This window comes from Gorilla gorilla, chromosome 15 (assembly GCF_029281585.2).
Source record: "Gorilla gorilla gorilla isolate KB3781 chromosome 15, NHGRI_mGorGor1-v2.1_pri, whole genome shotgun sequence".
Taxonomy (NCBI): domain Eukaryota; kingdom Metazoa; phylum Chordata; class Mammalia; order Primates; family Hominidae; genus Gorilla; species Gorilla gorilla.
In genome coordinates this window covers 87,513,627-87,525,456 of record NC_073239.2, presented here as the reverse complement: position 1 = coordinate 87,525,456, position 11,830 = coordinate 87,513,627, and the positions used below count along the sequence as shown (strand labels likewise).

Here is an 11,830-nt window from a genome sequence, read left to right as displayed (position 1 = left end):
CGGCGGCGACGAAATGCGTGCAGAAATAGATTTCTTAACTACAAGAAGAGGTGCGGCGGGGAACAAGGGGCGCAGGCCCAAGCCGTAGCTGCTAGTTCTTTGCAGTAAGGTGTTAGTATTTTTTAAGGGGGCAGGGCCTCCTTTTTGTGGATCCAGGTTGTCGCTGAGGTGTGTCTTGGTGTGTGTGGCCGCCGGGGCGTCCAGAACGCGACGTGCTGTACAGCGTGTGGGGCGCCGTATTCTGGGGGCCTGTGTATGCGTGTGCTGTGTGCGCGCAGCTGTGCAGGATGAATCACAGACATCAGAGATGGAGAACACCTGTTACTGTGGGTCATCGGCTTGGCGTGCGTCCGGTCTAGTTTCCATTTACAGGACAGTTCTGTGCCCTTCCTCAGGAGGTCCCATTCCTTCCTTCTTTTGGTCGGTTCTGAGTGTCAGCTGTCTACTGGGGATCTGCTAAGGCTAAGAGGCAAAGATAGGCAAGTCACTCCCCTGACCTCAAGAAACTCCCAGTCTACAGGCGAAGATACACCACCCACCGGTAGAGTCGCTGGACCAGGTACAGATGGTGCCTGTCACTGGGGAGGAACGAACAGTGCTGTGCAGCCCTGATGGGGGGAGGGAGAGGTAGCTTTTTGAGTAGTGGTAGATCAGGAGGCTTTATGGAGGAAATAGCATTTGAGGACCTTGAAGGCTGGGTAGGATTTGGCATGAGGAAATAGAAGGAAGTGGCATAGCCGGAGTGAGGAAATCCAGCGGAAGTCCTGATGTCTGAAATCTCAGGTGTGTTTAGGGCATAGTGGTTTGATTTTATAGCCTAATGAGAAGTAGTGGGAAATGATTGGGTTGGATTATGGGGGCTTTTGGATGAAGAGTTTGGATTTGATTTTGGAGGCAATGGAGAAGCCTGACATATTTTTTAGTGCCCTCCCTTCCTTAATGTTAAGAAAAAGAAAGATTCTAAAGCACCGGTTGTCAGAGTGCTGTCCCCAGACCTGCAGTGTCAGCATCACCTGGGAAACAGTTAGAAATGCAAATCCTAGGATCCTACTCCAGACTTAAGAAATCAGAAACTCTGAGGGTGGGTCTCAGTTAACCAGTATATTGGTTCAGATATGCTGCTTTAAAACCTTCCTACTCAAAGTGTAGACCTTGGGCCAATATCATCAGCATCACAGGAGAACCTATCAGAAATGCAGAATCTGAAAATCCCACACCTACTAACCCAGAAGCTGCATTTTAAGGAGCATACTGGGTGATTTGTTTACCTATTAAAGTGTGAGAAACACTGCTGTAGAGACTTTGGAAAATACAGTAAAGTATAAAGAACCCCCCGGTCTACACCCAGTTGTATTCTTTGTTAATATTTTGATGTAATTCCTACCAGTTGTTTTCTAGGCATCTATATTTGTAAAAAGTGCTCTTTTAGCCAACATAAGTGGTATGGAACAATATACACAATTCATTTACTGTTGGTTGTTGTTGTTGTTGCTTTCTTTTCTTTTTTATTTTTGAGTCAGGGTCTTTCTCTGTCACCCAGGCTGCAGTGCAGTGGCATGATAATTGCTCACTGCAGCCTCAAACTCCTGGGCTCAAGGGATCCTCTCACCTCTTACTTTAGCCTCCTGAGAAGTTGCAACTATAGGTGTACACCACCACCCCTGGTTAATTATTTTTTTTGTAGAGACAGGGTCTTGCAATGTTCCCCAGGCTTGCTTCCTGTGCTTTTTACTTTACATTATATGTAATTAAATATTCTTTTAAAGCCTAATTTTTAATATTCTGTACAATATTCCATTGTAAGTGGCCGGGTGCAGTGGCTCACGCCTGTAATCTCAGCACTTTGGGAGGCGGAGGTGGGTGGATTACCTGAGACTAGAAGTTCAAGACCAGCCTGGCTAACATGGTGAAACCCCATCTCTACTAAAAATACAAAAACCAGCTGGGCATGGTGGTGGGTGCCTGTAATCCCAGCTACTTGGGAGGCTGAGCAGGAGAAACGCTGGAACCCGGGAGGCAGAGGTTGCAGTGAGCCAAGAGCGTGCCATTGCACTCTAGCATGGGCCGCAGAGGGAGACTCTATCTCAAAAAAAAAAAAAAAAAAAATTCCACTGTAAGTGTACCATAGTGTACTTAAGCATTCTTCTATAGTCAGACAGATTTTGCTATTATAAATAACACTGAGATAAAAATAATAGATATCACTTACATATAGTATTTACATTGTGCCAGGCATTGGGTTAAGCACTTAACATATAATAATCCACTGAATCTTCATAATAACTTAGTGAAATCAGTGCTATCGTTATCCTCATTTTAGACACCAAGTCACAGAGACTTGCCTGAGATTACACTGCTAATGGGTAGTGGAGCTGGGACTTAAACCCAAGAAATTTGGCTCCAGAATCTATGCTCTTAACTATCTTTATACTGAAATTTTTTTTCCTAATTTATTTTTTCTTACAAAACATTATTTCAAGTTTTAATAAAGTCTCGAAACACATTGTCAACTTGCTTCTCAGAAAGATTGTACTAACTTGTGCTGCCACCAGCAATGTGCTAGTTTCACCACCTCCTTGCCAACATCAAGGGTGAGCTCTTAAGAAATATTTTCTAATTTGATAAATTAAAAATGTATATAGAATTAAATGAGATAGCTCTAATTATAAAGGGGAACATTTTTCACATATACCATTGTCATTTATAGAGAACCTAGGGCTTTTAGTTGGACACAATTTTAGCGTGCTAAATTATATCTTGTATTTCTTTACTTTCCTAAATGCTTTGACGTTTTTCATCTCATTTGATCCTCACGTTATCCCTGGAGAGGGGAGATGATTCTCTGCTCACACAGTGCGTTTGCAGTGGTATCTTACAAGTGAGACATCATATAAGTTCAGTGGTTAAAAGATTCTAGACTCAGACAAGTGTTAGCTGGAATTCTATCTTGACTATTTCCTGGGCAAGTTATTCAACTTCTGAAAACTTAATTTCCTCATTCATTAAATGGGACTACTACTTACTTCATAGGGTTGTTGTGAAGCATATCATAAGTGCTCGACAGATGGTAACTTTAATTATTGCTCTTAAATCCTGTCATTGTTGGATCCCATAAGAATGTTGTGACAGAACTCCAGTTAATTCATAAATATTTGCCAACTGCCGGCTCTTTTTACTTTAAGGTATTGCATCAGGTAGAGCAAAGAGAAGAAATTAGAGGTCGGGCACTCCGAATTTTTGTTGTTACCAGTCCTTAAAATAACTTAGATAGGACAGGCTACAGGAGGCAAATATTGGATAAAGACCCAGGCCTGGGATTTGGCTCCTGTCAGAAATAAGACATGAATTGGGTCACAGTGGTCACAACCATTTAAAGGTAAGAAATATTGACATGCCAAATTGCTTTTTATTTTCCCACTGTGTGCTGGCTTAATGGTGCAGTATCTCACTCTTAGATTTTGGGTTTGAGGACACGGCTCTGAGAAACATGGAACCCATGCGTTACTAACCTGTGTATGAAGCAGAACTCAGCACAAGAGCTTAGTAGTAGCTCCGATAAAGGCGAGCATGAACGAGGAAGGGAGGGAATATTAAGAGCGGTAGCATGGAATGAGAGTAGAATTACTATGCCCATCTGTCCCGCTCCACAGAGTTGTCTGTGTAGGTCTAGAACCGTTCTGTTTGCTTGTTGTTAGTATGCTTCTGTCTCTGTTTAAGCCACTCATTGGTAAACGTGTTTTGGCTTCCCAAAAATGGTCTTCTTCCTTCAAATGGAATTAAATAAATGCCAACAAGAATTTCTTAAACGTTCTTTCATTAACCATTGGCCATATGCAGAGCACTATTTTAGGAAGTGAGAAAAGACCCAAATGACAGAAAATCTGAGCATGAACTTCAGAGTGAGAAACTCAGTGCTTCTCCATGCATGTTTATAGCAGCACAGTTCACAATTGCAAAGATGTGGAAGCAACCTATGTTCCCACTGACTAATGAGTAGATAAATAAAATGTGGTATGTATATACCATGGAATACTGCTAAGCCATCAAAAGGAACGAAATAACGTCTTTTGCAGCAACTTGGATGGAGCCAGAGGCCATTATTTTAAGTGAAGTAACATAAAAGTGGAAAACCAAAAACCGTATGTTCTCATATATAAGTGGGAGCTAAGCTATGAGTACACAAAGGCATACAGAGTGGTACTTTAGAGACTCAGAATGGGGAGAGTGGGGAGGGCCTAGGGATAAAAAAAAACAAAAACAAAACTATACATTAGGCACAATGTATACTACTTGGGTGATGGGTGCACGAAAATCTCAGAATTCACCACTGTACAATTCATGTAACAAAAAACCACTTGTACCCCAAAAGCTATTGAAATAAAAAAATACAAAAAATATAAAAAAGAATCTCAGTGCTTCTCAAACTTTAATGTGTATATGAATTGCTTGGAGATCTTATTAAAATGCAGTTTTCTGACTCTGTTAATTTAAGCTGGGGCCCAAGATTATGTTTCTTTTTTTTTTTTTTCTTATTTTGAGACAGAGTCTCGCTCTGTCACCCAGGTTGGAGTGCAATGGCATGATCTTGGCTCACTGCAACCTCTGCCTCCTGGGTTCAAGCGATTCTCCTGCCTCAGCCTCCCGAGTAGCTGGCACTACAGGCACATGCCACCATGCCTGGCTAATTTTTTTATATTTTTAGTAGAGACGGGGTTTCACTGCGTCTTGATCTTCTGACCTCGTGATCCACCTACCTCGGCCTCCCAAAGTGCTGGGATTACAGGCGTGAGCCACTGCGTCCGGCCCCAAGATTATGTTTCTAACAAGCTGTCAGGTGCTGCTGATATTGCTGGTCCATGGACCAAATTTTGAGAAGCAAGTGTTTAGAGGGAAGGGAGTGTAGGATACAGTAAATTCCTCTTCAAAGTTTAGCCTGTTAACTCCCTTTAAAATTCAAGAGGGAGAAAAATTGTTAAGTACAATGAGTTCTGAGTTCCTCTTCAAAGAACCAATATGTCAGTATGTTTAGCTTCCCTGTTCTTTGTTTCCCATTTTAAAGTTTAACTTCCTTGTTCTTTATGCCTCTTTGCCCCTAGTTTCAGTAAACAACCCCCTCCTAGCCTCTGTCACCTCTTTTGTCTGTAGTCATCCTTAGTCACCTGTTCTGTCCTTAGTCATTCTTAGTCATCTGCTCTGTAACCATCCTTCCTATGGAAACTACTCACCTTGCCACTCCAGCTTGGACCCTCACTCTCTTTAAAATAGGCAATTGGAATTAGCTTAGACTTTGTGGTCCAACCCTAGCCAATAGGGGAAAGACAGACGTAGGGACTAGCTGCGTTAGGAATAAGACCCCCTTACCCTCCCTTGTCCGGTGTGCTCTTGCCATTGCTCCATCTGTGAGATGCAGCCTTCTATAGAAGTAAATTGCTTTGCTGAGAAAACTTTTGCCTAAGTGCTGTTTTCACTTGGCGGCATTGAGCATTTACTTCCAACAAGAGGCTCAGTATCTTCCCTTCTTTCCTAATCTTCACTTTTTCCCAGAGAGGGGTTGTTTACAGATTGGCCAGATTCTAGGGAATCCATTGATCCACGTTTAACATGAACAGAGTTATGAACCTCCATTCAGCTTTCTCTTAATGCAGCAGGAATAGGTAAGCTGAATCAGGGCCTTCCCTTGGGATCTGGCCATGTTTCTCTTCCTCAAATGCATAGCTAAGTGTACATTTTTTGCTTGCATCTTGTCTAATGTGGCAGGAAAGAAAGTGAGATTTTGGTATGTCACAGGGAGACGAAGGCCCTTGTAGGCCTTTAGTATAGGCTGCTTGCTCTAACTTTGTTTTTTTATTTTGTTTTCTCAGGGACTGAGTCTTACTCTGTCGCCCAGGCTGGAGTGCAGTGGCATGATCTCGGCTAACTGCAACCTCCGCCTCCCTGGTTCAAGCAATTCTTGTGCCTCAGCCTCCTGAGTAGCTGGGATTGCAGGCACATGCCACCATGCCTGGCTAATTTTTGTATTTTAGTAGAGAGGGACTTTCACTATGTTGGCCAGGCTGGTCTCGAACTCCTGACCTCTAGTGATCCGCCCACCTCAGACTCCCAAAGTGTTGGGACTACAGGCATGAGCCACTGTGCCCGGCCTCTAACTTTGTTTTTCAAAGAGTTCTACACTAAGAAATTGGGCATTTATTCAGGTAACTGTAAAGTGGTATTTTAATTTCTCATCTGTCAGTGGCACATGCATATATGGATTCTTCATGAACCTCATGAAGCAGAAAGATGACTGGGCCACACGGCAAGTTTCTAGTACTCATGGTACTTTGGCCCAATGTCATCAAAACCTGTCTCTTGTTTCCTGACAAGCTAGCCTTGAACACACACCAGTGAATCCTGTGGATGCTCACACCACTAGCGAACAGCTCATTACTGCTGAGATAGGCTGGAAGATTTCCTAGAGAAGTGTGTGGAACTGTTTTGAGGGAAAGACTTTTGCATGGTCAACAGTAGAAGGCACAATATTCCTTTACAGGCTTCAAGCATTGTGTCTGCCCCAGTTCTGGATCTTGTTTCTGCCTCTTGGAGTCTTTGACTCTTCTGCTACCCACTGGTCTTGGAAGACTGGAGGCCCCTTTCTCTCCACACTCACTCTGGAGCTTGCGTACCTTCTAAACAGATGGCTTGTGCTGCTTTGTCTCTTCCTTCAGCTCAATCTCTTGAGCATATGTGAGACATATATTTGAATATCTTTTGTACTAAGCTAAGCTATTCAGGGTTTGGTCACATGACAACCAAATCAAAGCTATTTTGGGGATGTTTTTCTAATTGCATCAAACATTACAATTTACCTGAAAAATTATAGCATTTTCATTAAAAGTTGTTATCCATATTCAATCTTCAAATATCGCTCTATGGGAAAGCAGGAGATTTTTGAGTATTTTGTGTCCAGATGTAGCTAATGTGAGATTCATATTTTCATTCATTCTACCTTCTGCTCACAACCCCAACCCAACAACAAATTTCTCTATGATTCCAGAGCCTGATTCAGCCTGACCTTATTTAGAAAAATAAGGCCTCTCTACCTATCTCCATTGTCTCCTACCACCCAATCCATTCTCTGACTGCCTCATCTCCAGTATCAGTTGAAGCCCTCCTTGGGGCCATGATATCATTTATTTGGATCAGCTACCAACCTTCCTTAGGACACTCTTCTTTCCCCTATTCCATGTGGTCGGGTGGAACTGTCAATCATGGTGTCCTCTAGCTCCCTACACGGCCCCTGTCACCTCCCCCCCACTTGCTAGTACCTATTCCAGGCTTGAGCCCATTATGTTATTCTGTCTTCCTACACCATAGTGATTGGTTTCAGGGAGAAGCACATGGACCAAGTAGAGACAATCAGAGCTTTCTCTGAGATTTATATATATAGACATTGGAAGAGAGAAATTCTTTTTTCTATTCTTTTATACTCATTAAAACATAGTTTATTAATTTATTCTTAACTTTGTATTATGGACAAATTTAAACATACACACAAAAAAGAGTAGCATAATGAATCTTTAAGAACCTATCACCCAGCTTACACAGTTATCAACAACCAATATTTATTGCCATATGTTTAGTTTTCCAGATGTACTATTCTTATATCTCTATGCCTTTGTACTTACCGTTTCCTACATGTTTCGTGTTTCTGTATTTCTCATTTGCTTGCTCTTAGAATATTAGGTCTTCCAGTCAAAGTCACCCAGATTTGCCAAAAGACCTGGCACAAATGTCACTTCCACTATGAAGTCCCACTGACTTCCATATACAAGGTTGGCATTCATTCTGTTATGTTCTGGTAGCTCCCTTTTCATGCTTTTATACTGCATAGCACTTATTTATTCAACATTCATTCAACAAACTTCTATTGAAATATTTCACTGTTTTAGGTGTTGGAGATCAATGAATTAAAAAGGCAAAAATTGTCACCTTTGTAGAATGAGGGAAGACTGAAAATAAACATCATAAATAAATAAATTACATAGGCTGTTAGAATGTGATAATTGCAGTGGGAAAAGAGCTTAAGTGGAATTGGATGTGTGTGTATGTCTTCACATTTTAAATAAGGAAAATAAGATAAGCCATACTCATTACACTGCATAATGGTTGTCTGCTTGCTTTTTTGTCTTTACAACTAGACTGTAGCTATTTGAAAGCAGAGATTGTGTCTTATTCTTTTTATAGCCAAGCACCTAGTATATATATTAGCAAGCATTCTGTAATGGTTGTGGAATAAATGGAAAAAATAGAAGAATACAAGACACCAACTCTAAAGACTCTTGGTGTCAAGGAAGGTTTTTTTTTTTTTGAAGTGGAGTTTCACCCTGTTACCCCAGGCTGCAGTGCAGGGGTGTCATCACTGTAACCTCCAACTCCCGGGTTCAAGTGGTCCTCCCACCTCAGCCTCACAAGTAGTTGGGATTACAGGCATGTGCCAGTATGCCTGGCTAATTTTTGTATTTTTAGTAGAGATGGGGTATCACCATGTTGGCCAGGCTGGTCTCAAACTCCTGACCTCAAGTGACCCGCCTGCCTCTGCCTCCCAAAGTGCTGGGATTATAGGCGTGAGCCACTGCACCTGGCCTTTTTAATTTTTTTTTTAAGGATAGTATAGGTACATGGGAAAAAATTCAAACAGTACTCTATATAATGGAATATATATTAAAAATTCTATGTGTTCCTTCTTCCCCGGCCCCAGCCCTCCAAAATCTTTCCCAATGGCATCCACTATTACTTGTTTTTTATGTATCACTCCAGAGATAGAGATTATCTGTCTCTCTAGCTTTCAATGTAATATATCTTCAATCATAACTATTATCTTGGAAATCACTATATTTCAGTATACAGAACTGCTACATTTTGAAATATAGCTATATAGTATGTGTTTTTATGAGTGCATCAGAATGTATTTCATCAGGCCTCAGTCAATGGGTATTTAAGTAGTAACAAAGATGTTTTGATGAACCACTTAACTAGTTGAAAAGTTAGGTTGCAGTGTGACTCTGATGCATCAAATCTTTCATATTTAACTAAGTCAGTAGCTTACCTGTCAGGGAGAAGGCCAGTCTCCACACCTCTGTGTATATCACTTAATTTCACCCATACCCATGAGGCTGTTATTCTGAGACTCAACTTAGAAGAAACCTGAGGTTTTCAGAGGTTTGGTAATTTGACCAAGGTCACACAGCTTGGAAGCAGGTGTGTCTTACCCCAAAGGTCATGCTTTTTGCCTCCCTTAGAGTTTTTGGTATTCCTGCAATAAAGAGGATCTCTGCAGAATGCCTGGATGATCATCCTGGATGATCTTTGATTCTCTCCAATCCAAAGATGCTCCAACACTGTGCCACCCTCTGCTGTCCATTCCCTGTTTTTTCTGTTGGCTTTATGTCCTGGGAGGTTGACCTCTGCACCAACTGGGCTCTTTGCCCTCTTATTGAGCGTCAGCTTTGGCAAAAGGGAGGCACCAACATGAGACCGGAGGATAAGAGAAGACAGATTAACATTTTTTTCCCACTTCCTCCCTGCTTTGGCACCAAGGTTTTGGCAGCGGTCGATTTTTTTTATCACTATTATAACTGGGGGGCCCTTCCTCCTTGAGTCTACCTCTTTATGGGTTCTGGTAATACAATTTATTTCTCTCTCTCTTTCCCTTCCCTTCCCTTCTTCCCTTCCCTTCTTTTCTTTCTTTTTTTCTTTCTTCCTTTCATTTCCTTCCTTCCTCTCTCTCTCTTTTTCTTTCTTTCTTTTCTCTTTCTCTCTCCTTCCTTCCTTCCCTCCCTCCCTCCCTCCTTCCTTCCTTCCTTCTTTTTTTGCCTAAATATCTTCCCTCTCTTGCTAATCTCTGGATACTTCAACATTCTTTCTTGGTTTCTTTAACCATGCCCACACTTATATAAATAGTCTTTGTATCAAAAGTCTCTTCAGATGAACCATTCATTAGTTAGATTTTTGTCTTCTGTCATAATCCTATTATAAATACTATTTTAAGATATAATCCCTTCCAGGAGAACTTTAAAGACCTGATGCTATAAGGTTCAATGACATTAATCTCTAATGGTAAAATTTCAGGCTAATTAAGGGTAATTGGAACTTTTAACTCTCAAATTCTATCTACTTGGCAGCAGCCTATTTGGCCAAGTGCTAAGACTGGCTCTGCTGTTGGTTATATGTAGATTTTTTTGGTCATTGTCTTGTTCCTCATAAATTTATATGAAACTCTGATCCTGTAACCTTGGGTTTCCATTAGCAGACATTTAACATTTTAGCAGTCTCTTTTAAATCCCCCAATCCCGCCAATCACACTACTTTTTTTCCTACAGAATTGCTAGAGAGATATCTTAGTTATCTGTAGCTGTGTAACACATTACCCCCAAACTTAGCAGCTTAAAATATCATTTATCATTTTCAAACAATCTCATGGTCTCTGTAGGAGTCTCTTAGTTGTGTAGTTTTGGCTAAGTTATTTTAAGATGTTGCAGTCCAGCTGTTGGCCAGGACTGACGTTATCTGAAGGCTCCACTAGAAGAGATTCCAGCTCCAGCCTCAGTCACGTAATTGTTGGCAAGCCTCTGTTCCTTGCTGGCTATTGGCTGAACATCTTGGCATCTTGATGATCCACTGCATCATAGGCCCTGAGTGTCCTCACAATATGGTACCCAGCTTCCCCCAGAACAAGAGATCTAAGAGATCCATAATCTTTTAAAACTGAGTCTTGGAAGTGATATATCATCACTTCTGATGTAAAGTTGACCCTTGAAGATTGGGTGGGGGGGTGGTTAGGCGTGCCAACCTCTGTGCAGTCAAAAATCCTTGAACAATTTTTGACTCCCCCAAAACTTAACTGAGAGCCTACTGTTGACCAGAAACTTTATGATAACACATAAACAGTTGATTAACACATATTTTGTGTTATATGTTTTATATACTGTATTCTTACAATAAAGTAAGCTACAGAAAAGCTAATGTTATTAAGAAAATTGCAAGGAAGAGAAAATCTATTTACTATTCATTAATTAGAAGTGGATTATCATAAAGGCCTTCATCCTTACAATCTTTATACTGAGTAAGCTGAGGAGGAAGAAGAGGTGTTGGTCTTGCTGTCTCAGGCGTGGCAGAGGAAGAAGTGGTGGAGGAGATGGAAGGGAGGTAAGAAAGGCAGACACACTTGGTGTCACTCTATGGAATACATCATAATTTTTATCTGACATTTTTGCTTTTCTGTTTCTCTAAAAATGTTTCCCTGTGGCACCAATGCTTCTTCAATCATTTGCTTTAGCTTCAGTGCCTATATCATGGAAGGGTCCCTGTGGTGAAAGAAGTCAAAGACAGTCTTGAATAATTGGAAACCTTCTCCCAGATTTTCTAATGTCAATTAACTTTCTGGCACTGCTTCTTCTATTATGTCTTCTTCCTCATCATCTAGCACTGATTTGGAAGCACTCAGCTCCATCAAGTCATCTTTATTAATTCCTCTGGTTTGGTATTTAATCACTGTTGAATTTCTCTGAGATCCATATCTTGAAACTTTTATCCCCTACTTTTTTTTTTTGCCATATCCACAGTCTCTTTTCATGATTTCCTCGACTGGCTCTGCTGTAATTCTCGTGAAGTCATGCACAGCATCTGGACACAATTTTCTCCAGCAGAAATTTATTGTTCCAGGCTTGGTAACTTTCACAGCTTTTTCTGTAACACTGATGACATCTGCAATGGTGTAATTCTTCTAGACTTTCATGATGTTCTCTCTGTTGGGGGTTTCTTCCTCAGCACTAACAATCCTTTCCATAGAGTA

At 41.1% G+C, this 11,830-nt stretch overlaps 1 long non-coding RNA gene across 1 annotated transcript in view; it reads left to right on the top strand.

Moving 5' to 3' along the window:
- The first annotated feature begins 262 nt into the window (after positions 1-262).
- LOC109023297 (uncharacterized) overlaps positions 263-11,830 on the top strand; it is a 32,539-nt gene continuing 20,971 nt past the window's right edge. The window contains exons 1-2 of the long non-coding RNA XR_002002697.3: positions 263-559; positions 7,715-7,811. This is a non-coding gene — a long non-coding RNA (uncharacterized lncRNA). The remainder of the gene's footprint in view (positions 560-7,714; positions 7,812-11,830) is intronic.